Source organism: Schistocerca nitens, chromosome 4 (genome assembly GCF_023898315.1).
Source record: "Schistocerca nitens isolate TAMUIC-IGC-003100 chromosome 4, iqSchNite1.1, whole genome shotgun sequence".
Classification (NCBI taxonomy): domain Eukaryota; kingdom Metazoa; phylum Arthropoda; class Insecta; order Orthoptera; family Acrididae; genus Schistocerca; species Schistocerca nitens.
The window spans coordinates 793,736,348-793,758,730 of record NC_064617.1 but is presented as its reverse complement, the minus strand read 5'-3'; the positions used below and the strand labels follow the sequence as shown (position 1 = coordinate 793,758,730).

The window sequence follows — 22,383 nt, the reverse complement described above, 5'->3', positions numbered from 1 at the left end:
GCCAAAACATGGAGCGTTGTGTGCGCAAAAACTTCCGTTCCGGTACCGGGAATCGAACCCGGGCCTCCTGGGTGAAAGCCAGGTATCCTAGCCACTAGACCACACCGGATTTGCTCGATAAGCGTGAGATCTTCTCCGTCTCCTCTCGTATTTCGTGCTGAATCTGGTCTCAGTGGTGTTCTCTGTTTGCGAGCATATTTGCGCCTACAGACTGGCATGGCGCACAGCTCGAAATTGACTATTCATTATTTTACTCATAACAAGGGAAGAGAAAGATCAAAGTTGTACGTTGTCATAATTGGAAATAAACATATTGACGCTGAGGTGTAGCCTCCTTGTGGATAACGAACGACAATTAAGTTCGTTCCCTAGCAACAGCAACGCCGTTAATTCAGCCATGATGTACAGCAAATTAAATGCCCCGGGTGAGGATCGAACTCACGACCTTAAGATTATGAGACTTACGCGCTACCTACTGCGCTACCGAGGCACGTTGCAAGCAACGTTACAGGAAACTTGGTAAGTCTCGCATATTAGAGATAGACAGTTTGCGCTTTCTCAAGAATCTGTTGTGTTGCTACACGTGCTTTCCCTACTTGCTAGATTAAACTGCTGCCGCAGCTTTTTCAACGGAACGCAGCACTGCCCGAGGTTACAGTACATCGCCCTTGCGGCACCTGAACACAGCGGCCTGTTGGGCCAGGCCGACGTTAGAGTTCAGAAATAGCACGCGACCGTCCAAGTACGGTCTACTGCGTGCTGCGTGTATGGTTCTTCTCACAGCGAATCCTGCTATACATTCCTGAGGCTGACGCAGCTCAGGCGAGGAATCGGCGCGGCAGCATTATAGCGAGAACAGCAGAACGATGCATCGGCCGGGAATCGAACCCGGGCCGTCCGCATGCTAAGCGAGCATTCACCAATTTTTTTTTTTTTTGTTCTCATTTCTTTCGTTGCATTTGTTGGGGGCGGACGTCCGATGACGCCCGTTCAAGTTCATCGTTGACTCGGTCTTTTATTACAGAGGGCAGATAACTCTCAGACCGAACACGCTGAGCTATCGTGCCGGCAAGCCTTACGATTATGAGACTTACGCGCTGCCTACTGCACTACTGAGGCACATGCCATTGAACCACCGATGCTCGACAAGCTGCCCGTGCTTCCCGAGCACTTTTCTGCATGGGAAAGTGGGATTGCCACCCAGCGACGTCGGATACAACCGAAAAAAGTGCTACACACGTGGAGTCCTCCACTACATTGCCTTAAAACGAATGCTCATCACTATCGTGTGAGTAACCTTGCGGCCGCGGCGACTAGTCTTGCCCAAAGACGCAGCGTGCGTGGAGGCGCTACCCGAATGCGTGTGGATGCACCCTCCTACCTCGAAAAGCGCCTGCAGCTACTATCACCGTGGGCCGCTGCTAGCGGGCGGGAAGCCGACACAGCGGGGCGTTGCGAGCAGCGGCTGTGCGGTGGTGGTGTAATGGTGAGCATAGTTGCCTTCCAAGCAGTTGATCCGGGTTCGATTCCCGGCCACCGCAAGTGGCGCTGGTTTTTTCGTATGAGTATGTGAGCCGCGTGCTGTTACATGAAGGTTTTTTTCGTCGTTGCTCCACGCAGACCATCCTGTAGTATGTCCCGACTTGTCCCGACTTTGCTCGGCTGACGCGAAAGCTGACGCTTGGAATTCGCCCTTATCAAAATGACAGGCACTATAAACGGCTGTGAGAGGCGAGGTGTGGAGAGGTACCAAAACGACAGGCAAACTGCGAAATTTTCTGCTCGTTCTTCTTAAACAAAAAAAGAAAAAAACCGACGCAGTCGGTAGGACTCGAACCTACGCTCCCAGAGGGAATCTGATTTCTAGTCAGACGCCTTAACCACTCGGCCACGACTGCTCGTAACTGAAGTTTCCCTGGAATCGTGAGAAATGCAACCGGTCTGCGCAGAATGTTGACAGGAAACGAACTCTGTGCACTGATTACGGCAGGGCTACCATCGCTACGAGACGAGCCATTGCGGAAACGTTAAAATCTTCGCCCGGACAGGGACTTGAACCCTGGACCCTTAGGTTAAAAGCCTAATGCTCTACCGACTGAGCTATCCGGGCTCACCCTTGTTGCGGATGGAGCGGCTGCAAGCAATGTGAATAACTGGAACGCGTGTGTAGGCGTACTACGGTAACAGCTGGCTTCTGCCGCAACTGGCGACTTCACCGACTTCCCACTGACGCTGGTAGCAGCCCAACAGCGGACCAGTGCCACTTCTCCCTTTATTCCGGTGCCGACAGTAATTGCATCATGTGCCTGTTTTCCCCGATTACGTTCGGCCGAAGCTCCGGAGGGTGGGCGACAAACGACAGTTCGAAGGCCAAAACATGGAGCGTTGTGTGCGCAAAAACTTCCGTTCCGGTACCGGGAATCGAACCCGGGCCTCCTGGGTGAAAGCCAGGTATCCTAGCCACTAGACCACACCGGATTTGCTCGATAAGCGTGAGATCTTCTCCGTCTCCTCTCGTATTTCGTGCTGAATCTGGTCTCAGTGGTGTTCTCTGTTTGCGAGCATATTTGCGCCTACAGACTGGCATGGCGCACAGCTCGAAATTGACTATTCATTATTTTACTCATAACAAGGGAAGAGAAAGATCAAAGTTGTACGTTGTCATAATTGGAAATAAACATATTGACGCTGAGGTGTAGCCTCCTTGTGGATAACGAACGACAATTAAGTTCGTTCCCTAGCAACAGCAACGCCGTTAATTCAGCCATGATGTACAGCAAATTAAATGCCCCGGGTGAGGATCGAACTCACGACCTTAAGATTATGAGACTTACGCGCTACCTACTGCGCTACCGAGGCACGTTGCAAGCAACGTTACAGGAAACTTGGTAAGTCTCGCATATTAGAGATAGACAGTTTGCGCTTTCTCAAGAATCTGTTGTGTTGCTACACGTGCTTTCCCTACTTGCTAGATTAAACTGCTGCCGCAGCTTTTTCAACGGAACGCAGCACTGCCCGAGGTTACAGTACATCGCCCTTGCGGCACCTGAACACAGCGGCCTGTTGGGCCAGGCCGACGTTAGAGTTCAGAAATAGCACGCGACCGTCCAAGTACGGTCTACTGCGTGCTGCGTGTATGGTTCTTCTCACAGCGAATCCTGCTATACATTCCTGAGGCTGACGCAGCTCAGGCGAGGAATCGGCGCGGCAGCATTATAGCGAGAACAGCAGAACGATGCATCGGCCGGGAATCGAACCCGGGCCGTCCGCATGCTAAGCGAGCATTCACCAATTTTTTTTTTTTTTGTTCTCATTTCTTTCGTTGCATTTGTTGGGGGCGGACGTCCGATGACGCCCGTTCAAGTTCATCGTTGACTCGGTCTTTTATTACAGAGGGCAGATAACTCTCAGACCGAACACGCTGAGCTATCGTGCCGGCAAGCCTTACGATTATGAGACTTACGCGCTGCCTACTGCACTACTGAGGCACATGCCATTGAACCACCGATGCTCGACAAGCTGCCCGTGCTTCCCGAGCACTTTTCTGCATGGGAAAGTGGGATTGCCACCCAGCGACGTCGGATACAACCGAAAAAAGTGCTACACACGTGGAGTCCTCCACTACATTGCCTTAAAACGAATGCTCATCACTATCGTGTGAGTAACCTTGCGGCCGCGGCGACTAGTCTTGCCCAAAGACGCAGCGTGCGTGGAGGCGCTACCCGAATGCGTGTGGATGCACCCTCCTACCTCGAAAAGCGCCTGCAGCTACTATCACCGTGGGCCGCTGCTAGCGGGCGGGAAGCCGACACAGCGGGGCGTTGCGAGCAGCGGCTGTGCGGTGGTGGTGTAATGGTGAGCATAGTTGCCTTCCAAGCAGTTGATCCGGGTTCGATTCCCGGCCACCGCAAGTGGCGCTGGTTTTTTCGTATGAGTATGTGAGCCGCGTGCTGTTACATGAAGGTTTTTTTCGTCGTTGCTCCACGCAGACCATCCTGTAGTATGTCCCGACTTGTCCCGACTTTGCTCGGCTGACGCGAAAGCTGACGCTTGGAATTCGCCCTTATCAAAATGACAGGCACTATAAACGGCTGTGAGAGGCGAGGTGTGGAGAGGTACCAAAACGACAGGCAAACTGCGAAATTTTCTGCTCGTTCTTCTTAAACAAAAAAAGAAAAAAACCGACGCAGTCGGTAGGACTCGAACCTACGCTTCCAGAGGGAATCTGATTTCTAGTCAGACGCCTTAACCACTCGGCCACGACTGCTCGTAACTGAAGTTTCCCTGGAATCGTGAGAAATGCAACCGGTCTGCGCAGAATGTTGACAGGAAACGAACTCTGTGCACTGATTACGGCAGGGCTACCATCGCTACGAGACGAGCCATTGCGGAAACGTTAAAATCTTCGCCCGGACAGGGACTTGAACCCTGGACCCTTAGGTTAAAAGCCTAATGCTCTACCGACTGAGCTATCCGGGCTCACCCTTGTTGCGGATGGAGCGGCTGCAAGCAATGTGAATAACTGGAACGCGTGTGTAGGCGTACTACGGTAACAGCTGGCTTCTGCCGCAACTGGCGACTTCACCGACTTCCCACTGACGCTGGTAGCAGCCCAACAGCGGACCAGTGCCACTTCTCCCTTTATTCCGGTGCCGACAGTAATTGCATCATGTGCCTGTTTTCCCCGATTACGTTCGGCCGAAGCTCCGGAGGGTGGGCGACAAACGACAGTTCGAAGGCCAAAACATGGAGCGTTGTGTGCGCAAAAACTTCCGTTCCGGTACCGGGAATCGAACCCGGGCCTCCTGGGTGAAAGCCAGGTATCCTAGCCACTAGACCACACCGGATTTGCTCGATAAGCGTGAGATCTTCTCCGTCTCCTCTCGTATTTCGTGCTGAATCTGGTCTCAGTGGTGTTCTCTGTTTGCGAGCATATTTGCGCCTACAGACTGGCATGGCGCACAGCTCGAAATTGACTATTCATTATTTTACTCATAACAAGGGAAGAGAAAGATCAAAGTTGTACGTTGTCATAATTGGAAATAAACATATTGACGCTGAGGTGTAGCCTCCTTGTGGATAACGAACGACAATTAAGTTCGTTCCCTAGCAACAGCAACGCCGTTAATTCAGCCATGATGTACAGCAAATTAAATGCCCCGGGTGAGGATCGAACTCACGACCTTAAGATTATGAGACTTACGCGCTACCTACTGCGCTACCGAGGCACGTTGCAAGCAACGTTACAGGAAACTTGGTAAGTCTCGCATATTAGAGATAGACAGTTTGCGCTTTCTCAAGAATCTGTTGTGTTGCTACACGTGCTTTCCCTACTTGCTAGATTAAACTGCTGCCGCAGCTTTTTCAACGGAACGCAGCACTGCCCGAGGTTACAGTACATCGCCCTTGCGGCACCTGAACACAGCGGCCTGTTGGGCCAGGCCGACGTTAGAGTTCAGAAATAGCACGCGACCGTCCAAGTACGGTCTACTGCGTGCTGCGTGTATGGTTCTTCTCACAGCGAATCCTGCTATACATTCCTGAGGCTGACGCAGCTCAGGCGAGGAATCGGCGCGGCAGCATTATAGCGAGAACAGCAGAACGATGCATCGGCCGGGAATCGAACCCGGGCCGTCCGCATGCTAAGCGAGCATTCACCAATTTTTTTTTTTTTTGTTCTCATTTCTTTCGTTGCATTTGTTGGGGGCGGACGTCCGATGACGCCCGTTCAAGTTCATCGTTGACTCGGTCTTTTATTACAGAGGGCAGATAACTCTCAGACCGAACACGCTGAGCTATCGTGCCGGCAAGCCTTACGATTATGAGACTTACGCGCTGCCTACTGCACTACTGAGGCACATGCCATTGAACCACCGATGCTCGACAAGCTGCCCGTGCTTCCCGAGCACTTTTCTGCATGGGAAAGTGGGATTGCCACCCAGCGACGTCGGATACAACCGAAAAAAGTGCTACACACGTGGAGTCCTCCACTACATTGCCTTAAAACGAATGCTCATCACTATCGTGTGAGTAACCTTGCGGCCGCGGCGACTAGTCTTGCCCAAAGACGCAGCGTGCGTGGAGGCGCTACCCGAATGCGTGTGGATGCACCCTCCTACCTCGAAAAGCGCCTGCAGCTACTATCACCGTGGGCCGCTGCTAGCGGGCGGGAAGCCGACACAGCGGGGCGTTGCGAGCAGCGGCTGTGCGGTGGTGGTGTAATGGTGAGCATAGTTGCCTTCCAAGCAGTTGATCCGGGTTCGATTCCCGGCCACCGCAAGTGGCGCTGGTTTTTTCGTATGAGTATGTGAGCCGCGTGCTGTTACATGAAGGTTTTTTTCGTCGTTGCTCCACGCAGACCATCCTGTAGTATGTCCCGACTTGTCCCGACTTTGCTCGGCTGACGCGAAAGCTGACGCTTGGAATTCGCCCTTATCAAAATGACAGGCACTATAAACGGCTGTGAGAGGCGAGGTGTGGAGAGGTACCAAAACGACAGGCAAACTGCGAAATTTTCTGCTCGTTCTTCTTAAACAAAAAAAGAAAAAAACCGACGCAGTCGGTAGGACTCGAACCTACGCTCCCAGAGGGAATCTGATTTCTAGTCAGACGCCTTAACCACTCGGCCACGACTGCTCGTAACTGAAGTTTTCCTGGAATCGTGAGAAATGCAACCGGTCTGCGCAGAATGTTGACAGGAAACGAACTCTGTGCACTGATTACGGCAGGGCTACCATCGCTACGAGACGAGCCATTGCGGAAACGTTAAAATCTTCGCCCGGACAGGGACTTGAACCCTGGACCCTTAGGTTAAAAGCCTAATGCTCTACCGACTGAGCTATCCGGGCTCACCCTTGTTGCGGATGGAGCGGCTGCAAGCAATGTGAATAACTGGAACGCGTGTGTAGGCGTACTACGGTAACAGCTGGCTTCTGCCGCAACTGGCGACTTCACCGACTTCCCACTGAAGCTGGTAGCAGCCCAACAGCGGACCAGTGCCACTTCTCCCTTTATTCCGGTGCCGACAGTAATTGCATCATGTGCCTGTTTTCCCCGATTACGTTCGGCCGAAGCTCCGGAGGGTGGGCGACAAACGACAGTTCGAAGGCCAAAACATGGAGCGTTGTGTGCGCAAAAACTTCCGTTCCGGTACCGGGAATCGAACCCGGGCCTCCTGGGTGAAAGCCAGGTATCCTAGCCACTAGACCACACCGGATTTGCTCGATAAGCGTGAGATCTTCTCCGTCTCCTCTCGTATTTCGTGCTGAATCTGGTCTCAGTGGTGTTCTCTGTTTGCGAGCATATTTGCGCCTACAGACTGGCATGGCGCACAGCTCGAAATTGACTATTCATTATTTTACTCATAACAAGGGAAGAGAAAGATCAAAGTTGTACGTTGTCATAATTGGAAATAAACATATTGACGCTGAGGTGTAGCCTCCTTGTGGATAACGAACGACAATTAAGTTCGTTCCCTAGCAACAGCAACGCCGTTAATTCAGCCATGATGTACAGCAAATTAAATGCCCCGGGTGAGGATCGAACTCACGACCTTAAGATTATGAGACTTACGCGCTACCTACTGCGCTACCGAGGCACGCTGCAAGCAACGTTACAGGAAACTTGGTAAGTCTCGCATATTAGAGATAGACAGTTTGCGCTTTCTCAAGAATCTGTTGTGTTGCTACACGTGCTTTCCCTACTTGCTAGATTAAACTGCTGCCGCAGCTTTTTCAACGGAACGCAGCACTGCCCGAGGTTACAGTACATCGCCCTTGCGGCACCTGAACACAGCGGCCTGTTGGGCCAGGCCGACGTTAGAGTTCAGAAATAGCACGCGACCGTCCAAGTACGGTCTACTGCGTGCTGCGTGTATGGTTCTTCTCACAGCGAATCCTGCTATACATTCCTGAGGCTGACGCAGCTCAGGCGAGGAATCGGCGCGGCAGCATTATAGCGAGAACAGCAGAACGATGCATCGGCCGGGAATCGAACCCGGGCCGTCCGCATGCTAAGCGAGCATTCACCAATTTTTTTTTTTTTTGTTCTCATTTCTTTCGTTGCATTTGTTTGGGGGCGGACGTCCGATGACGCCCGTTCAAGTTCATCGTTGACTCGGTCTTTTATTACAGAGGGCAGATAACTCTCAGACCGAACACGCTGAGCTATCGTGCCGGCAAGCCTTACGATTATGAGACTTACGCGCTGCCTACTGCACTACTGAGGCACATGCCATTGAACCACCGATGCTCGACAAGCTGCCCGTGCTTCCCGAGCACTTTTCTGCATGGGAAAGTGGGATTGCCACCCAGCGACGTCGGATACAACCGAAAAAAGTGCTACACACGTGGAGTCCTCCACTACATTGCCTTAAAACGAATGCTCATCACTATCGTGTGAGTAACCTTGCGGCCGCGGCGACTAGTCTTGCCCAAAGACGCAGCGTGCGTGGAGGCGCTACCCGAATGCGTGTGGATGCACCCTCCTACCTCGAAAAGCGCCTGCAGCTACTATCACCGTGGGCCGCTGCTAGCGGGCGGGAAGCCGACACAGCGGGGCGTTGCGAGCAGCGGCTGTGCGGTGGTGGTGTAATGGTGAGCATAGTTGCCTTCCAAGCAGTTGATCCGGGTTCGATTCCCGGCCACCGCAAGTGGCGCTGGTTTTTTCGTATGAGTATGTGAGCCGCGTGCTGTTACATGAAGGTTTTTTTCGTCGTTGCTCCACGCAGACCATCCTGTAGTATGTCCCGACTTGTCCCGACTTTGCTCGGCTGACGCGAAAGCTGACGCTTGGAATTCGCCCTTATCAAAATGACAGGCACTATAAACGGCTGTGAGAGGCGAGGTGTGGAGAGGTACCAAAACGACAGGCAAACTGCGAAATTTTCTGCTCGTTCTTCTTAAACAAAAAAAGAAAAAAACCGACGCAGTCGGTAGGACTCGAACCTACGCTCCCAGAGGGAATCTGATTTCTAGTCAGACGCCTTAACCACTCGGCCACGACTGCTCGTAACTGAAGTTTCCCTGGAATCGTGAGAAATGCAACCGGTCTGCGCAGAATGTTGACAGGAAACGAACTCTGTGCACTGATTACGGCAGGGCTACCATCGCTACGAGACGAGCCATTGCGGAAACGTTAAAATCTTCGCGCGGACAGGGACTTGAACCCTGGACCCTTAGGTTAAAAGCCTAATGCTCTACCGACTGAGCTATCCGGGCTCACCCTTGTTGCGGATGGAGCGGCTGCAAGCAATGTGAATAACTGGAACGCGTGTGTAGGCGTACTACGGTAACAGCTGGCTTCTGCCGCAACTGGCGACTTCACCGACTTCCCACTGACGCTGGTAGCAGCCCAACAGCGGACCAGTGCCACTTCTCCCTTTATTCCGGTGCCGACAGTAATTGCATCATGTGCCTGTTTTCCCCGATTACGTTCGGCCGAAGCTCCGGAGGGTGGGCGACAAACGACAGTTCGAAGGCCAAAACATGGAGCGTTGTGTGCGCAAAAACTTCCGTTCCGGTACCGGGAATCGAACCCGGGCCTCCTGGGTGAAAGCCAGGTATCCTAGCCACTAGACCACACCGGATTTGCTCGATAAGCGTGAGATCTTCTCCGTCTCCTCTCGTATTTCGTGCTGAATCTGGTCTCAGTGGTGTTCTCTGTTTGCGAGCATATTTGCGCCTACAGACTGGCATGGCGCACAGCTCGAAATTGACTATTCATTATTTTACTCATAACAAGGGAAGAGAAAGATCAAAGTTGTACGTTGTCATAATTGGAAATAAACATATTGACGCTGAGGTGTAGCCTCCTTGTGGATAACGAACGACAATTAAGTTCGTTCCCTAGCAACAGCAACGCCGTTAATTCAGCCATGATGTACAGCAAATTAAATGCCCCGGGTGAGGATCGAACTCACGACCTTAAGATTATGAGACTTACGCGCTACCTACTGCGCTACCGAGGCACGTTGCAAGCAACGTTACAGGAAACTTGGTAAGTCTCGCATATTAGAGATAGACAGTTTGCGCTTTCTCAAGAATCTGTTGTGTTGCTACACGTGCTTTCCCTACTTGCTAGATTAAACTGCTGCCGCAGCTTTTTCAACGGAACGCAGCACTGCCCGAGGTTACAGTACATCGCCCTTGCGGCACCTGAACACAGCGGCCTGTTGGGCCAGGCCGACGTTAGAGTTCAGAAATAGCACGCGACCGTCCAAGTACGGTCTACTGCGTGCTGCGTGTATGGTTCTTCTCACAGCGAATCCTGCTATACATTCCTGAGGCTGACGCAGCTCAGGCGAGGAATCGGCGCGGCAGCATTATAGCGAGAACAGCAGAACGATGCATCGGCCGGGAATCGAACCCGGGCCGTCCGCATGCTAAGCGAGCATTCACCAATTTTTTTTTTTTTTGTTCTCATTTCTTTCGTTGCATTTGTTGGGGGCGGACGTCCGATGACGCCCGTTCAAGTTCATCGTTGACTCGGTCTTTTATTACAGAGGGCAGATAACTCTCAGACCGAACACGCTGAGCTATCGTGCCGGCAAGCCTTACGATTATGAGACTTACGCGCTGCCTACTGCACTACTGAGGCACATGCCATTGAACCACCGATGCTCGACAAGCTGCCCGTGCTTCCCGAGCACTTTTCTGCATGGGAAAGTGGGATTGCCACCCAGCGACGTCGGATACAACCGAAAAAAGTGCTACACACGTGGAGTCCTCCACTACATTGCCTTAAAACGAATGCTCATCACTATCGTGTGAGTAACCTTGCGGCCGCGGCGACTAGTCTTGCCCAAAGACGCAGCGTGCGTGGAGGCGCTACCCGAATGCGTGTGGATGCACCCTCCTACCTCGAAAAGCGCCTGCAGCTACTATCACCGTGGGCCGCTGCTAGCGGGCGGGAAGCCGACACAGCGGGGCGTTGCGAGCAGCGGCTGTGCGGTGGTGGTGTAATGGTGAGCATAGTTGCCTTCCAAGCAGTTGATCCGGGTTCGATTCCCGGCCACCGCAAGTGGCGCTGGTTTTTTCGTATGAGTATGTGAGCCGCGTGCTGTTACATGAAGGTTTTTTTCGTCGTTGCTCCACGCAGACCATCCTGTAGTATGTCCCGACTTGTCCCGACTTTGCTCGGCTGACGCGAAAGCTGACGCTTGGAATTCGCCCTTATCAAAATGACAGGCACTATAAACGGCTGTGAGAGGCGAGGTGTGGAGAGGTACCAAAACGACAGGCAAACTGCGAAATTTTCTGCTCGTTCTTCTTAAACAAAAAAAGAAAAAAACCGACGCAGTCGGTAGGACTCGAACCTACGCTCCCAGAGGGAATCTGATTTCTAGTCAGACGCCTTAACCACTCGGCCACGACTGCTCGTAACTGAAGTTTCCCTGGAATCGTGAGAAATGCAACCGGTCTGCGCAGAATGTTGACAGGAAACGAACTCTGTGCACTGATTACGGCAGGGCTACCATCGCTACGAGACGAGCCATTGCGGAAACGTTAAAATCTTCGCCCGGACAGGGACTTGAACCCTGGACCCTTAGGTTAAAAGCCTAATGCTCTACCGACTGAGCTATCCGGGCTCACCCTTGTTGCGGATGGAGCGGCTGCAAGCAATGTGAATAACTGGAACGCGTGTGTAGGCGTACTACGGTAACAGCTGGCTTCTGCCGCAACTGGCGACTTCACCGACTTCCCACTGACGCTGGTAGCAGCCCAACAGCGGACCAGTGCCACTTCTCCCTTTATTCCGGTGCCGACAGTAATTGCATCATGTGCCTGTTTTCCCCGATTACGTTCGGCCGAAGCTCCGGAGGGTGGGCGACAAACGACAGTTCGAAGGCCAAAACATGGAGCGTTGTGTGCGCAAAAACTTCCGTTCCGGTACCGGGAATCGAACCCGGGCCTCCTGGGTGAAAGCCAGGTATCCTAGCCACTAGACCACACCGGATTTGCTCGATAAGCGTGAGATCTTCTCCGTCTCCTCTCGTATTTCGTGCTGAATCTGGTCTCAGTGGTGTTCTCTGTTTGCGAGCATATTTGCGCCTACAGACTGGCATGGCGCACAGCTCGAAATTGACTATTCATTATTTTACTCATAACAAGGGAAGAGAAAGATCAAAGTTGTACGTTGTCATAATTGGAAATAAACATATTGACGCTGAGGTGTAGCCTCCTTGTGGATAACGAACGACAATTAAGTTCGTTCCCTAGCAACAGCAACGCCGTTAATTCAGCCATGATGTACAGCAAATTAAATGCCCCGGGTGAGGATCGAACTCACGACCTTAAGATTATGAGACTTACGCGCTACCTACTGCGCTACCGAGGCACGTTGCAAGCAACGTTACAGGAAACTTGGTAAGTCTCGCATATTAGAGATAGACAGTTTGCGCTTTCTCAAGAATCTGTTGTGTTGCTACACGTGCTTTCCCTACTTGCTAGATTAAACTGCTGCCGCAGCTTTTTCAACGGAACGCAGCACTGCCCGAGGTTACAGTACATCGCCCTTGCGGCACCTGAACACAGCGGCCTGTTGGGCCAGGCCGACGTTAGAGTTCAGAAATAGCACGCGACCGTCCAAGTACGGTCTACTGCGTGCTGCGTGTATGGTTCTTCTCACAGCGAATCCTGCTATACATTCCTGAGGCTGACGCAGCTCAGGCGAGGAATCGGCGCGGCAGCATTATAGCGAGAACAGCAGAACGATGCATCGGCCGGGAATCGAACCCGGGCCGTCCGCATGCTAAGCGAGCATTCACCAATTTTTTTTTTTTTTGTTCTCATTTCTTTCGTTGCATTTGTTGGGGGCGGACGTCCGATGACGCCCGTTCAAGTTCATCGTTGACTCGGTCTTTTATTACAGAGGGCAGATAACTCTCAGACCGAACACGCTGAGCTATCGTGCCGGCAAGCCTTACGATTATGAGACTTACGCGCTGCCTACTGCACTACTGAGGCACATGCCATTGAACCACCGATGCTCGACAAGCTGCCCGTGCTTCCCGAGCACTTTTCTGCATGGGAAAGTGGGATTGCCACCCAGCGACGTCGGATACAACCGAAAAAAGTGCTACACACGTGGAGTCCTCCACTACATTGCCTTAAAACGAATGCTCATCACTATCGTGTGAGTAACCTTGCGGCCGCGGCGACTAGTCTTGCCCAAAGACGCAGCGTGCGTGGAGGCGCTACCCGAATGCGTGTGGATGCACCCTCCTACCTCGAAAAGCGCCTGCAGCTACTATCACCGTGGGCCGCTGCTAGCGGGCGGGAAGCCGACACAGCGGGGCGTTGCGAGCAGCGGCTGTGCGGTGGTGGTGTAATGGTGAGCATAGTTGCCTTCCAAGCAGTTGATCCGGGTTCGATTCCCGGCCACCGCAAGTGGCGCTGGTTTTTTCGTATGAGTATGTGAGCCGCGTGCTGTTACATGAAGGTTTTTTTCGTCGTTGCTCCACGCAGACCATCCTGTAGTATGTCCCGACTTGTCCCGACTTTGCTCGGCTGACGCGAAAGCTGACGCTTGGAATTCGCCCTTATCAAAATGACAGGCACTATAAACGGCTGTGAGAGGCGAGGTGTGGAGAGGTACCAAAACGACAGGCAAACTGCGAAATTTTCTGCTCGTTCTTCTTAAACAAAGAAAGAAAAAAACCGACGCAGTCGGTAGGACTCGAACCTACGCTCCCAGAGGGAATCTGATTTCTAGTCAGACGCCTTAACCACTCGGCCACGACTGCTCGTAACTGAAGTTTCCCTGGAATCGTGAGAAATGCAACCGGTCTGCGCAGAATGTTGACAGGAAACGAACTCTGTGCACTGATTACGGCAGGGCTACCATCGCTACGAGACGAGCCATTGCGGAAACGTTAAACTCTTCGCCCGGACAGGGACTTGAACCCTGGACCCTTAGGTTAAAAGCCTAATGCTCTACCGACTGAGCTATCCGGGCTCACCCTTGTTGCGGATGGAGCGGCTGCAAGCAATGTGAATAACTGGAACGCGTGTGTAGGCGTACTACGGTAACAGCTGGCTTCTGCCGCAACTGGCGACTTCACCGACTTCCCACTGACGCTGGTAGCAGCCCAACAGCGGACCAGTGCCACTTCTCCCTTTATTCCGGTGCCGACAGTAATTGCATCATGTGCCTGTTTTCCCCGATTACGTTCGGCCGAAGCTCCGGAGGGTGGGCGACAAACGACAGTTCGAAGGCCAAAACATGGAGCGTTGTGTGCGCAAAAACTTCCGTTCCGGTACCGGGAATCGAACCCGGGCCTCCTGGGTGAAAGCCAGGTATCCTAGCCACTAGACCACACCGGATTTGCTCGATAAGCGTGAGATCTTCTCCGTCTCCTCTCGTATTTCGTGCTGAATCTGGTCTCAGTGGTGTTCTCTGTTTGCGAGCATATTTGCGCCTACAGACTGGCATGGCGCACAGCTCGAAATTGACTATTCATTATTTTACTCATAACAAGGGAAGAGAAAGATCAAAGTTGTACGTTGTCATAATTGGAAATAAACATATTGACGCTGAGGTGTAGCCTCCTTGTGGATAACGAACGACAATTAAGTTCGTTCCCTAGCAACAGCAACGCCGTTAATTCAGCCATGATGTACAGCAAATTAAATGCCCCGGGTGAGGATCGAACTCACGACCTTAAGATTATGAGACTTACGCGCTACCTACTGCGCTACCGAGGCACGTTGCAAGCAACGTTACAGGAAACTTGGTAAGTCTCGCATATTAGAGATAGACAGTTTGCGCTTTCTCAAGAATCTGTTGTGTTGCTACACGTGCTTTCCCTACTTGCTAGATTAAACTGCTGCCGCAGCTTTTTCAACGGAACGCAGCACTGCCCGAGGTTACAGTACATCGCCCTTGCGGCACCTGAACACAGCGGCCTGTTGGGCCAGGCCGACGTTAGAGTTCAGAAATAGCACGCGACCGTCCAAGTACGGTCTACTGCGTGCTGCGTGTATGGTTCTTCTCACAGCGAATCCTGCTATACATTCCTGAGGCTGACGCAGCTCAGGCGAGGAATCGGCGCGGCAGCATTATAGCGAGAACAGCAGAACGATGCATCGGCCGGGAATCGAACCCGGGCCGTCCGCATGCTAAGCGAGCATTCACCAATTTTTTTTTTTTTGTTCTCATTTCTTTCGTTGCATTTGTTGGGGGCGGACGTCCGATGACGCCCGTTCAAGTTCATCGTTGACTCGGTCTTTTATTACAGAGGGCAGATAACTCTCAGACCGAACACGCTGAGCTATCGTGCCGGCAAGCCTTACGATTATGAGACTTACGCGCTGCCTACTGCACTACTGAGGCACATGCCATTGAACCACCGATGCTCGACAAGCTGCCCGTGCTTCCCGAGCACTTTTCTGCATGGGAAAGTGGGATTGCCACCCAGCGACGTCGGATACAACCGAAAAAAGTGCTACACACGTGGAGTCCTCCACTACATTGCCTTAAAACGAATGCTCATCACTATCGTGTGAGTAACCTTGCGGCCGCGGCGACTAGTCTTGCCCAAAGACGCAGCGTGCGTGGAGGCGCTACCCGAATGCGTGTGGATGCACCCTCCTACCTCGAAAAGCGCCTGCAGCTACTATCACCGTGGGCCGCTGCTAGCGGGCGGGAAGCCGACACAGCGGGGCGTTGCGAGCAGCGGCTGTGCGGTGGTGGTGTAATGGTGAGCATAGTTGCCTTCCAAGCAGTTGATCCGGGTTCGATTCCCGGCCACCGCAAGTGGCGCTGGTTTTTTCGTATGAGTATGTGAGCCGCGTGCTGTTACATGAAGGTTTTTTTCGTCGTTGCTCCACGCAGACCATCCTGTAGTATGTCCCGACTTGTCCCGACTTTGCTCGGCTGACGCGAAAGCTGACGCTTGGAATTCGCCCTTATCAAAATGACAGGCACTATAAACGGCTGTGAGAGGCGAGGTGTGGAGAGGTACCAAAACGACAGGCAAACTGCGAAATTTTCTGCTCGTTCTTCTTAAACAAAGAAAGAAAAAAACCGACGCAGTCGGTAGGACTCGAACCTACGCTCCCAGAGGGAATCTGATTTCTAGTCAGACGCCTTAACCACTCGGCCACGACTGCTCGTAACTGAAGTTTCCCTGGAATCGTGAGAAATGCAACCGGTCTGCGCAGAATGTTGACAGGAAACGAACTCTGTGCACTGATTACGGCAGGGCTACCATCGCTACGAGACGAGCCATTGCGGAAACGTTAAACTCTTCGCCCGGACAGGGACTTGAACCCTGGACCCTTAGGTTAAAAGCCTAATGCTCTACCGACTGAGCTATCCGGGCTCACCCTTGTTGCGGATGGAGCGGCTGCAAGCAATGTGAATAACTGGAACGCGTGTGTAGGCGTACTACGGTAACAGCTGGCTTCTGCCGCAACTGGCGACTTCACCGACTTCCCACTGACGCTGGTAGCAGCCCAACAGCGGACCAGTGCCACTTCTCCCTTTATTCCGGTGCCGACAGTAATTGCATCATGTGCCTGTTTTCCCCGATTACGTTCGGCCGAAGCTCCGGAGGGTGGGCGACAAACGACAGTTCGAAGGCCAAAACATGGAGCGTTGTGTGCGCAAAAACTTCCGTTCCGGTACCGGGAATCGAACCCGGGCCTCCTGGGTGAAAGCCAGGTATCCTAGCCACTAGACCACACCGGATTTGCTCGATAAGCGTGAGATCTTCTCCGTCTCCTCTCGTATTTCGTGCTGAATCTGGTCTCAGTGGTGTTCTCTGTTTGCGAGCATATTTGCGCCTACAGACTGGCATGGCGCACAGCTCGAAATTGACTATTCATTATTTTACTCATAACAAGGGAAGAGAAAGATCAAAGTTGTACGTTGTCATAATTGGAAATAAACATATTGACGCTGAGGTGTAGCCTCCTTGTGGATAACGAACGACAATTAAGTTCGTTCCCTAGCAACAGCAACGCCGTTAATTCAGCCATGATGTACAGCAAATTAAATGCCCCGGGTGAGGATCGAACTCACGACCTTAAGATTATGAGACTTACGCGCTACCTACTGCGCTACCGAGGCACGTTGCAAGCAACGTTACAGGAAACTTGGTAAGTCTCGCATATTAGAGATAGACAGTTTGCGCTTTCTCAAGAATCTGTTGTGTTGCTACACGTGCTTTCCCTACTTGCTAGATTAAACTGCTGCCGCAGCTTTTTCAACGGAACGCAGCACTGCCCGAGGTTACAGTACATCGCCCTTGCGGCACCTGAACACAGCGGCCTGTTGGGCCAGGCCGACGTTAGAGTTCAGAAATAGCACGCGACCGTCCAAGTACGGTCTACTGCGTGCTGCGTGTATGGTTCTTCTCACAGCGAATCCTGCTATACATTCCTGAGGCTGACGCAGCTCAGGCGAGGAATCGGCGCGGCAGCATTATAGCGAGAACAGCAGAACGATGCATCGGCCGGGAATCGAACCCGGGCCGTCCGCATGCTAAGCGAGCATTCACCAATTTTTTTTTTTTTGTTCTCATTTCTTTCGTTGCATTTGTTGGGGGCGGACGTCCGATGACGCCCGTTCAAGTTCATCGTTGACTCGGTCTTTTATTACAGAGGGCAGATAACTCTCAGACCGAACACGCTGAGCTATCGTGCCGGCAAGCCTTACGATTATGAGACTTACGCGCTGCCTACTGCACTACTGAGGCACATGCCATTGAACCACCGATGCTCGACAAGCTGCCCGTGCTTCCCGAGCACTTTTCTGCATGGGAAAGTGGGATTGCCACCCAGCGACGTCGGATACAACCGAAAAAAGTGCTACACACGTGGAGTCCTCCACTACATTGCCTTAAAACGAATGCTCATCACTATCGTGTGAGTAACCTTGCGGCCGCGGCGACTAGTCTTGCCCAAAGACGCAGCGTGCGTGGAGGCGCTACCCGAATGCGTGTGGATGCACCCTCCTACCTCGAAAAGCGCCTGCAGCTACTATCACCGTGGGCCGCTGCTAGCGGGCGGGAAGCCGACACAGCGGGGCGTTGCGAGCAGCGGCTGTGCGGTGGTGGTGTAATGGTGAGCATAGTTGCCTTCCAAGCAGTTGATCCGGGTTCGATTCCCGGCCACCGCAAGTGGCGCTGGTTTTTTCGTATGAGTATGTGAGCCGCGTGCTGTTACATGAAGGTTTTTTTCGTCGTTGCTCCACGCAGACCATCCTGTAGTATGTCCCGACTTGTCCCGACTTTGCTCGGCTGACGCGAAAGCTGACGCTTGGAATTCGCCCTTATCAAAATGACAGGCACTATAAACGGCTGTGAGAGGCGAGGTGTGGAGAGGTACCAAAACGACAGGCAAACTGCGAAATTTTCTGCTCGTTCTTCTTAAACAAAAAAAGAAAAAAACCGACGCAGTCGGTAGGACTCGAACCTACGCTCCCAGAGGGAATCTGATTTCTAGTCAGACGCCTTAACCACTCGGCCACGACTGCTCGTAACTGAAGTTTCCCTGGAATCGTGAGAAATGCAACCGGTCTGCGCAGAATGTTGACAGGAAACGAACTCTGTGCACTGATTACGGCAGGGCTACCATCGCTACGAGACGAGCCATTGCGGAAACGTTAAAATCTTCGCCCGGACAGGGACTTGAACCCTGGACCCTTAGGTTAAAAGCCTAATGCTCTACCGACTGAGCTATCCGGGCTCACCCTTGTTGCGGATGGAGCGGCTGCAAGCAATGTGAATAACTGGAACGCGTGTGTAGGCGTACTACGGTAACAGCTGGCTTCTGCCGCAACTGGCGACTTCACCGACTTCCCACTGACGCTGGTAGCAGCCCAACAGCGGACCAGTGCCACTTCTCCCTTTATTCCGGTGCCGACAGTAATTGCATCATGTGCCTGTTTTCCCCGATTACGTTCGGCCGAAGCTCCGGAGGGTGGGCGACAAACGACAGTTCGAAGGCCAAAACATGGAGCGTTGTGTGCGCAAAAACTTCCGTTCCGGTACCGGGAATCGAACCCGGGCCTCCTGGGTGAAAGCCAGGTATCCTAGCCACTAGACCACACCGGATTTGCTCGATAAGCGTGAGATCTTCTCCGTCTCCTCTCGTATTTCGTGCTGAATCTGGTCTCAGTGGTGTTCTCTGTTTGCGAGCATATTTGCGCCTACAGACTGGCATGGCGCACAGCTCGAAATTGACTATTCATTATTTTACTCATAACAAGGGAAGAGAAAGATCAAAGTTGTACGTTGTCATAATTGGAAATAAACATATTGACGCTGAGGTGTAGCCTCCTTGTGGATAACGAACGACAATTAAGTTCGTTCCCTAGCAACAGCAACGCCGTTAATTCAGCCATGATGTACAGCAAATTAAATGCCCCGGGTGAGGATCGAACTCACGACCTTAAGATTATGAGACTTACGCGCTACCTACTGCGCTACCGAGGCACGTTGCAAGCAACGTTACAGGAAACTTGGTAAGTCTCGCATATTAGAGATAGACAGTTTGCGCTTTCTCAAGAATCTGTTGTGTTGCTACACGTGCTTTCCCTACTTGCTAGATTAAACTGCTGCCGCAGCTTTTTCAACGGAACGCAGCACTGCCCGAGGTTACAGTACATCGCCCTTGCGGCACCTGAACACAGCGGCCTGTTGGGCCAGGCCGACGTTAGAGTTCAGAAATAGCACGCGACCGTCCAAGTACGGTCTACTGCGTGCTGCGTGTATGGTTCTTCTCACAGCGAATCCTGCTATACATTCCTGAGGCTGACGCAGCTCAGGCGAGGAATCGGCGCGGCAGCATTATAGCGAGAACAGCAGAACGATGCATCGGCCGGGAATCGAACCCGGGCCGTCCGCATGCTAAGCGAGCATTCACCAATTTTTTTTTTTTTTGTTCTCATTTCTTTCGTTGCATTTGTTGGGGGCGGACGTCCGATGACGCCCGTTCAAGTTCATCGTTGACTCGGTCTTTTATTACAGAGGGCAGATAACTCTCAGACCGAACACGCTGAGCTATCGTGCCGGCAAGCCTTACGATTATGAGACTTACGCGCTGCCTACTGCACTACTGAGGCACATGCCATTGAACCACCGATGCTCGACAAGCTGCCCGTGCTTCCCGAGCACTTTTCTGCATGGGAAAGTGGGATTGCCACCCAGCGACGTCGGATACAACCGAAAAAAGTGCTACACACGTGGAGTCCTCCACTACATTGCCTTAAAACGAATGCTCATCACTATCGTGTGAGTAACCTTGCGGCCGCGGCGACTAGTCTTGCCCAAAGACGCAGCGTGCGTGGAGGCGCTACCCGAATGCGTGTGGATGCACCCTCCTACCTCGAAAAGCGCCTGCAGCTACTATCACCGTGGGCCGCTGCTAGCGGGCGGGAAGCCGACACAGCGGGGCGTTGCGAGCAGCGGCTGTGCGGTGGTGGTGTAATGGTGAGCATAGTTGCCTTCCAAGCAGTTGATCCGGGTTCGATTCCCGGCCACCGCAAGTGGCGCTGGTTTTTTCGTATGAGTATGTGAGCCGCGTGCTGTTACATGAAGGTTTTTTTCGTCGTTGCTCCACGCAGACCATCCTGTAGTATGTCCCGACTTGTCCCGACTTTGCTCGGCTGACGCGAAAGCTGACGCTTGGAATTCGCCCTTATCAAAATGACAGGCACTATAAACGGCTGTGAGAGGCGAGGTGTGGAGAGGTACCAAAACGACAGGCAAACTGCGAAATTTTCTGCTCGTTCTTCTTAAACAAAAAAAGAAAAAAACCGACGCAGTCGGTAGGACTCGAACCTACGCTCCCAGAGGGAATCTGATTTCTAGTCAGACGCCTTAACCACTCGGCCACGACTGCTCGTAACTGAAGTTTCCCTGGAATCGTGAGAAATGCAACCGGTCTGCGCAGAATGTTGACAGGAAACGAACTCTGTGCACTGATTACGGCAGGGCTACCATCGCTACGAGACGAGCCATTGCGGAAACGTTAAAATCTTCGCCCGGACAGGGACTTGAACCCTGGACCCTTAGGTTAAAAGCCTAATGCTCTACCGACTGAGCTATCCGGGCTCACCCTTGTTGCGGATGGAGCGGCTGCAAGCAATGTGAATAACTGGAACGCGTGTGTAGGCGTACTACGGTAACAGCTGGCTTCTGCCGCAACTGGCGACTTCACCGACTTCCCACTGACGCTGGTAGCAGCCCAACAGCGGACCAGTGCCACTTCTCCCTTTATTCCGGTGCCGACAGTAATTGCATCATGTGCCTGTTTTCCCCGATTACGTTCGGCCGAAGCTCCGGAGGGTGGGCGACAAACGACAGTTCGAAGGCCAAAACATGGAGCGTTGTGTGCGCAAAAACTTCCGTTCCGGTACCGGGAATCGAACCCGGGCCTCCTGGGTGAAAGCCAGGTATCCTAGCCACTAGACCACACCGGATTTGCTCGATAAGCGTGAGATCTTCTCCGTCTCCTCTCGTATTTCGTGCTGAATCTGGTCTCAGTGGTGTTCTCTGTTTGCGAGCATATTTGCGCCTACAGACTGGCATGGCGCACAGCTCGAAATTGACTATTCATTATTTTACTCATAACAAGGGAAGAGAAAGATCAAAGTTGTACGTTGTCATAATTGGAAATAAACATATTGACGCTGAGGTGTAGCCTCCTTGTGGATAACGAACGACAATTAAGTTCGTTCCCTAGCAACAGCAACGCCGTTAATTCAGCCATGATGTACAGCAAATTAAATGCCCCGGGTGAGGATCGAACTCACGACCTTAAGATTATGAGACTTACGCGCTACCTACTGCGCTACCGAGGCACGTTGCAAGCAACGTTACAGGAAACTTGGTAAGTCTCGCATATTAGAGATAGACAGTTTGCGCTTTCTCAAGAATCTGTTGTGTTGCTACACGTGCTTTCCCTACTTGCTAGATGCTAGATTAAACTGCTGCCGCAGCTTTTTCAACGGAACGCAGCACTGCCCGAGGTTACAGTACATCGCCCTTGCGGCACCTGAACACAGCGGCCTGTTGGGCCAGGCCGACGTTAGAGTTCAGAAATAGCACGCGACCGTCCAAGTACGGTCTACTGCGTGCTGCGTGTATGGTTCTTCTCACAGCGAATCCTGCTATACATTCCTGAGGCTGACGCAGCTCAGGCGAGGAATCGGCGCGGCAGCATTATAGCGAGAACAGCAGAACGATGCATCGGCCGGGAATCGAACCCGGGCCGTCCGCATGCTAAGCGAGCATTCACCAATTTTTTTTTTGTTCTCATTTCTTTCGTTGCATTTGTTGGGGGCGGACGTCCGATGACGCCCGTTCAAGTTCATCGTTGACTCGGTCTTTTATTACAGAGGGCAGATAACTCTCAGACCGAACACGCTGAGCTA

At 52.4% G+C, this 22,383-nt stretch overlaps 47 non-coding genes across 47 annotated transcripts; 9 read left to right on the top strand and 38 right to left on the bottom strand.

Annotated features, from left to right (window-relative positions):
• Nucleotides 1–37: 37 nt before the first annotated feature.
• On the bottom strand, nucleotides 38–109 carry Trnae-uuc (transfer RNA glutamic acid (anticodon UUC)). Its single transcript has one exon. It is a non-coding gene; the product is annotated as a tRNA-Glu (tRNA).
• Nucleotides 110–417: 308 nt separating this feature from the next.
• On the bottom strand, nucleotides 418–490 carry Trnam-cau (transfer RNA methionine (anticodon CAU)). Its single transcript has one exon. It is a non-coding gene; the product is annotated as a tRNA-Met (tRNA).
• Nucleotides 491–1,469: 979 nt separating this feature from the next.
• Nucleotides 1,470–1,541, top strand: Trnag-ucc (transfer RNA glycine (anticodon UCC)). The gene has a single exon. It is a non-coding gene; the product is annotated as a tRNA-Gly (tRNA).
• Nucleotides 1,542–1,816: 275 nt separating this feature from the next.
• Trnas-aga (transfer RNA serine (anticodon AGA)) lies at nucleotides 1,817–1,898 on the bottom strand. Its single transcript has one exon. It is a non-coding gene; the product is annotated as a tRNA-Ser (tRNA).
• Nucleotides 1,899–2,037: 139 nt separating this feature from the next.
• On the bottom strand, nucleotides 2,038–2,110 carry Trnak-uuu (transfer RNA lysine (anticodon UUU)). The gene has a single exon. It is a non-coding gene; the product is annotated as a tRNA-Lys (tRNA).
• Nucleotides 2,111–2,406: 296 nt separating this feature from the next.
• Nucleotides 2,407–2,478, bottom strand: Trnae-uuc (transfer RNA glutamic acid (anticodon UUC)). The gene has a single exon. It is a non-coding gene; the product is annotated as a tRNA-Glu (tRNA).
• A 308-nt stretch (nucleotides 2,479–2,786) lies between these two features.
• On the bottom strand, nucleotides 2,787–2,859 carry Trnam-cau (transfer RNA methionine (anticodon CAU)). Its single transcript has one exon. It is a non-coding gene; the product is annotated as a tRNA-Met (tRNA).
• Nucleotides 2,860–3,838: 979 nt separating this feature from the next.
• On the top strand, nucleotides 3,839–3,910 carry Trnag-ucc (transfer RNA glycine (anticodon UCC)). Its single transcript has one exon. It is a non-coding gene; the product is annotated as a tRNA-Gly (tRNA).
• A 275-nt stretch (nucleotides 3,911–4,185) lies between these two features.
• Nucleotides 4,186–4,267, bottom strand: Trnas-aga (transfer RNA serine (anticodon AGA)). Its single transcript has one exon. It is a non-coding gene; the product is annotated as a tRNA-Ser (tRNA).
• Nucleotides 4,268–4,406: 139 nt separating this feature from the next.
• Nucleotides 4,407–4,479, bottom strand: Trnak-uuu (transfer RNA lysine (anticodon UUU)). Its single transcript has one exon. It is a non-coding gene; the product is annotated as a tRNA-Lys (tRNA).
• A 296-nt stretch (nucleotides 4,480–4,775) lies between these two features.
• Trnae-uuc (transfer RNA glutamic acid (anticodon UUC)) lies at nucleotides 4,776–4,847 on the bottom strand. Its single transcript has one exon. It is a non-coding gene; the product is annotated as a tRNA-Glu (tRNA).
• Nucleotides 4,848–5,155: 308 nt separating this feature from the next.
• Trnam-cau (transfer RNA methionine (anticodon CAU)) lies at nucleotides 5,156–5,228 on the bottom strand. Its single transcript has one exon. It is a non-coding gene; the product is annotated as a tRNA-Met (tRNA).
• Nucleotides 5,229–6,207: 979 nt separating this feature from the next.
• Nucleotides 6,208–6,279, top strand: Trnag-ucc (transfer RNA glycine (anticodon UCC)). The gene has a single exon. It is a non-coding gene; the product is annotated as a tRNA-Gly (tRNA).
• Nucleotides 6,280–6,554: 275 nt separating this feature from the next.
• Trnas-aga (transfer RNA serine (anticodon AGA)) lies at nucleotides 6,555–6,636 on the bottom strand. The gene has a single exon. It is a non-coding gene; the product is annotated as a tRNA-Ser (tRNA).
• A 139-nt stretch (nucleotides 6,637–6,775) lies between these two features.
• Nucleotides 6,776–6,848, bottom strand: Trnak-uuu (transfer RNA lysine (anticodon UUU)). Its single transcript has one exon. It is a non-coding gene; the product is annotated as a tRNA-Lys (tRNA).
• A 296-nt stretch (nucleotides 6,849–7,144) lies between these two features.
• Nucleotides 7,145–7,216, bottom strand: Trnae-uuc (transfer RNA glutamic acid (anticodon UUC)). The gene has a single exon. It is a non-coding gene; the product is annotated as a tRNA-Glu (tRNA).
• A 308-nt stretch (nucleotides 7,217–7,524) lies between these two features.
• Nucleotides 7,525–7,597, bottom strand: Trnam-cau (transfer RNA methionine (anticodon CAU)). The gene has a single exon. It is a non-coding gene; the product is annotated as a tRNA-Met (tRNA).
• A 980-nt stretch (nucleotides 7,598–8,577) lies between these two features.
• Nucleotides 8,578–8,649, top strand: Trnag-ucc (transfer RNA glycine (anticodon UCC)). Its single transcript has one exon. It is a non-coding gene; the product is annotated as a tRNA-Gly (tRNA).
• Nucleotides 8,650–8,924: 275 nt separating this feature from the next.
• Nucleotides 8,925–9,006, bottom strand: Trnas-aga (transfer RNA serine (anticodon AGA)). The gene has a single exon. It is a non-coding gene; the product is annotated as a tRNA-Ser (tRNA).
• A 139-nt stretch (nucleotides 9,007–9,145) lies between these two features.
• On the bottom strand, nucleotides 9,146–9,218 carry Trnak-uuu (transfer RNA lysine (anticodon UUU)). The gene has a single exon. It is a non-coding gene; the product is annotated as a tRNA-Lys (tRNA).
• A 296-nt stretch (nucleotides 9,219–9,514) lies between these two features.
• On the bottom strand, nucleotides 9,515–9,586 carry Trnae-uuc (transfer RNA glutamic acid (anticodon UUC)). The gene has a single exon. It is a non-coding gene; the product is annotated as a tRNA-Glu (tRNA).
• Nucleotides 9,587–9,894: 308 nt separating this feature from the next.
• Nucleotides 9,895–9,967, bottom strand: Trnam-cau (transfer RNA methionine (anticodon CAU)). Its single transcript has one exon. It is a non-coding gene; the product is annotated as a tRNA-Met (tRNA).
• Nucleotides 9,968–10,946: 979 nt separating this feature from the next.
• On the top strand, nucleotides 10,947–11,018 carry Trnag-ucc (transfer RNA glycine (anticodon UCC)). Its single transcript has one exon. It is a non-coding gene; the product is annotated as a tRNA-Gly (tRNA).
• Nucleotides 11,019–11,293: 275 nt separating this feature from the next.
• Nucleotides 11,294–11,375, bottom strand: Trnas-aga (transfer RNA serine (anticodon AGA)). The gene has a single exon. It is a non-coding gene; the product is annotated as a tRNA-Ser (tRNA).
• A 139-nt stretch (nucleotides 11,376–11,514) lies between these two features.
• Nucleotides 11,515–11,587, bottom strand: Trnak-uuu (transfer RNA lysine (anticodon UUU)). Its single transcript has one exon. It is a non-coding gene; the product is annotated as a tRNA-Lys (tRNA).
• A 296-nt stretch (nucleotides 11,588–11,883) lies between these two features.
• Nucleotides 11,884–11,955, bottom strand: Trnae-uuc (transfer RNA glutamic acid (anticodon UUC)). Its single transcript has one exon. It is a non-coding gene; the product is annotated as a tRNA-Glu (tRNA).
• A 308-nt stretch (nucleotides 11,956–12,263) lies between these two features.
• Nucleotides 12,264–12,336, bottom strand: Trnam-cau (transfer RNA methionine (anticodon CAU)). The gene has a single exon. It is a non-coding gene; the product is annotated as a tRNA-Met (tRNA).
• Nucleotides 12,337–13,315: 979 nt separating this feature from the next.
• On the top strand, nucleotides 13,316–13,387 carry Trnag-ucc (transfer RNA glycine (anticodon UCC)). The gene has a single exon. It is a non-coding gene; the product is annotated as a tRNA-Gly (tRNA).
• A 275-nt stretch (nucleotides 13,388–13,662) lies between these two features.
• Nucleotides 13,663–13,744, bottom strand: Trnas-aga (transfer RNA serine (anticodon AGA)). The gene has a single exon. It is a non-coding gene; the product is annotated as a tRNA-Ser (tRNA).
• Nucleotides 13,745–13,883: 139 nt separating this feature from the next.
• On the bottom strand, nucleotides 13,884–13,956 carry Trnak-uuu (transfer RNA lysine (anticodon UUU)). Its single transcript has one exon. It is a non-coding gene; the product is annotated as a tRNA-Lys (tRNA).
• Nucleotides 13,957–14,252: 296 nt separating this feature from the next.
• On the bottom strand, nucleotides 14,253–14,324 carry Trnae-uuc (transfer RNA glutamic acid (anticodon UUC)). The gene has a single exon. It is a non-coding gene; the product is annotated as a tRNA-Glu (tRNA).
• Nucleotides 14,325–14,632: 308 nt separating this feature from the next.
• On the bottom strand, nucleotides 14,633–14,705 carry Trnam-cau (transfer RNA methionine (anticodon CAU)). Its single transcript has one exon. It is a non-coding gene; the product is annotated as a tRNA-Met (tRNA).
• Nucleotides 14,706–15,683: 978 nt separating this feature from the next.
• On the top strand, nucleotides 15,684–15,755 carry Trnag-ucc (transfer RNA glycine (anticodon UCC)). The gene has a single exon. It is a non-coding gene; the product is annotated as a tRNA-Gly (tRNA).
• A 275-nt stretch (nucleotides 15,756–16,030) lies between these two features.
• Nucleotides 16,031–16,112, bottom strand: Trnas-aga (transfer RNA serine (anticodon AGA)). The gene has a single exon. It is a non-coding gene; the product is annotated as a tRNA-Ser (tRNA).
• A 139-nt stretch (nucleotides 16,113–16,251) lies between these two features.
• On the bottom strand, nucleotides 16,252–16,324 carry Trnak-uuu (transfer RNA lysine (anticodon UUU)). The gene has a single exon. It is a non-coding gene; the product is annotated as a tRNA-Lys (tRNA).
• A 296-nt stretch (nucleotides 16,325–16,620) lies between these two features.
• Nucleotides 16,621–16,692, bottom strand: Trnae-uuc (transfer RNA glutamic acid (anticodon UUC)). The gene has a single exon. It is a non-coding gene; the product is annotated as a tRNA-Glu (tRNA).
• A 308-nt stretch (nucleotides 16,693–17,000) lies between these two features.
• Trnam-cau (transfer RNA methionine (anticodon CAU)) lies at nucleotides 17,001–17,073 on the bottom strand. Its single transcript has one exon. It is a non-coding gene; the product is annotated as a tRNA-Met (tRNA).
• A 978-nt stretch (nucleotides 17,074–18,051) lies between these two features.
• On the top strand, nucleotides 18,052–18,123 carry Trnag-ucc (transfer RNA glycine (anticodon UCC)). The gene has a single exon. It is a non-coding gene; the product is annotated as a tRNA-Gly (tRNA).
• Nucleotides 18,124–18,398: 275 nt separating this feature from the next.
• Nucleotides 18,399–18,480, bottom strand: Trnas-aga (transfer RNA serine (anticodon AGA)). The gene has a single exon. It is a non-coding gene; the product is annotated as a tRNA-Ser (tRNA).
• Nucleotides 18,481–18,619: 139 nt separating this feature from the next.
• On the bottom strand, nucleotides 18,620–18,692 carry Trnak-uuu (transfer RNA lysine (anticodon UUU)). The gene has a single exon. It is a non-coding gene; the product is annotated as a tRNA-Lys (tRNA).
• Nucleotides 18,693–18,988: 296 nt separating this feature from the next.
• Trnae-uuc (transfer RNA glutamic acid (anticodon UUC)) lies at nucleotides 18,989–19,060 on the bottom strand. Its single transcript has one exon. It is a non-coding gene; the product is annotated as a tRNA-Glu (tRNA).
• Nucleotides 19,061–19,368: 308 nt separating this feature from the next.
• Nucleotides 19,369–19,441, bottom strand: Trnam-cau (transfer RNA methionine (anticodon CAU)). Its single transcript has one exon. It is a non-coding gene; the product is annotated as a tRNA-Met (tRNA).
• Nucleotides 19,442–20,420: 979 nt separating this feature from the next.
• Trnag-ucc (transfer RNA glycine (anticodon UCC)) lies at nucleotides 20,421–20,492 on the top strand. Its single transcript has one exon. It is a non-coding gene; the product is annotated as a tRNA-Gly (tRNA).
• A 275-nt stretch (nucleotides 20,493–20,767) lies between these two features.
• Nucleotides 20,768–20,849, bottom strand: Trnas-aga (transfer RNA serine (anticodon AGA)). The gene has a single exon. It is a non-coding gene; the product is annotated as a tRNA-Ser (tRNA).
• Nucleotides 20,850–20,988: 139 nt separating this feature from the next.
• Trnak-uuu (transfer RNA lysine (anticodon UUU)) lies at nucleotides 20,989–21,061 on the bottom strand. Its single transcript has one exon. It is a non-coding gene; the product is annotated as a tRNA-Lys (tRNA).
• A 296-nt stretch (nucleotides 21,062–21,357) lies between these two features.
• Trnae-uuc (transfer RNA glutamic acid (anticodon UUC)) lies at nucleotides 21,358–21,429 on the bottom strand. Its single transcript has one exon. It is a non-coding gene; the product is annotated as a tRNA-Glu (tRNA).
• Nucleotides 21,430–21,737: 308 nt separating this feature from the next.
• Nucleotides 21,738–21,810, bottom strand: Trnam-cau (transfer RNA methionine (anticodon CAU)). Its single transcript has one exon. It is a non-coding gene; the product is annotated as a tRNA-Met (tRNA).
• Nucleotides 21,811–22,383: the final 573 nt, after the last annotated feature.